Source organism: Mustela putorius, unplaced genomic scaffold (genome assembly GCF_011764305.1).
Source record: "Mustela putorius furo isolate JIRA1106 unplaced genomic scaffold, ASM1176430v1.1 tig00003858_pilon_pilon_pilon, whole genome shotgun sequence".
NCBI classification, from domain to species: Eukaryota; Metazoa; Chordata; class Mammalia; order Carnivora; family Mustelidae; genus Mustela; species Mustela putorius.
The window spans coordinates 30,538,635-30,539,730 of NW_025422010.1; the positions used below are offsets into that span (position 1 = coordinate 30,538,635).

The 1,096-nt window shown below is 42.7% G+C and overlaps 1 pseudogene; it reads left to right on the forward strand.

The window, feature by feature from the left end:
• Positions 1-739: 739 nt before the first annotated feature.
• LOC123387717 lies at positions 740-819 on the forward strand (annotated as a pseudogene).
• The last annotated feature ends 277 nt before the right edge of the window (positions 820-1,096 follow it).

Sequence of the window (1,096 nt, forward strand, 5' to 3'; positions counted from 1 at the left end):
TTGAAGGACACCCCAACCTTGAGACTCAGTGGAAAGAACTTTGGATTTAGTATCAGGAGTTGACCTGGGTATGGAGTGACCCCGGTACAGGCACTTAGACACTCGGTATTTATTTTAGCACCTCCCAAGATTAGGGATGTGGTCCCTGTCTGAGTCACGTTGTGCTCACATTCTTTTTTACCACAATGTGAGAGAAAGCCGGGACTCTGACGGACAGAGAGCAACAAGGGGTTTCCATCTCTTATTGCCTTGTGTCTATTCCTTTGACCTATGAAAGGCAAATCCTATAAAATCCACATATTACCCGCATGTAACTTCCTCTGAGTGTGAGATTCTACACATGACCAAATACCCTGGCATCTGGTTGGGTTTACCCATCTTTGAGAGCAAAAGAACATAGAGGGCTACCACCGAGGTTGTATTTTTGCAAGGGTAAGAGATCTTGACTGAGTTCAGTCTCTTTCTTCAGGACAGAAATTCTGGGTTAAAGGTGACATCTCACATCTCACGTGAGTCCCAGGGAGACACGCTTCCCCCGTCTTGACTACCCACATCTTTCAACAAGCAAGCAGCAGAACTTTAAACAAGGATGGGAAATTAACAAGCAATTTGCAAAACTGCGTGTACTTTTCCTGGTACTTATCCTGAAAAGGAATGTATCAATCATTGTACAGTTGCTTAAGGAAAAGATACTTTTTCTATTCATTTAATCTGCTGCCAATGAGAAAGAAAAATCTCAAGCTTTGCGCAGTGGCAGTATCGTAGCCAATGAGGTTTATCCGAGGCGCGATTATTGCTAATTGAGAAAGAAAAATCTCCAGCACCAAAAAGGAGACTTCCCTCCAAGATTCCCCAAAATAGTACCAGAGTTTCTTTACCAGTCAAATATTACACCAGCTTGGTCTGTGTTTGCTTCCCAGAGACAGTCATGGCTGGCAAAAATATATCCTTGTGATTAAAAGAATTCTATTTCTTGCAGACAGGGTATGTGTGTTGACTGAGAAAACACTAGGTTCTTGCTCAGGTTTGGGGTGAGAGGAAAGAAGCCTAGGAATAAAAGATCCAACATTTTCTTCTAACCAGAAGTGAGCTTCTG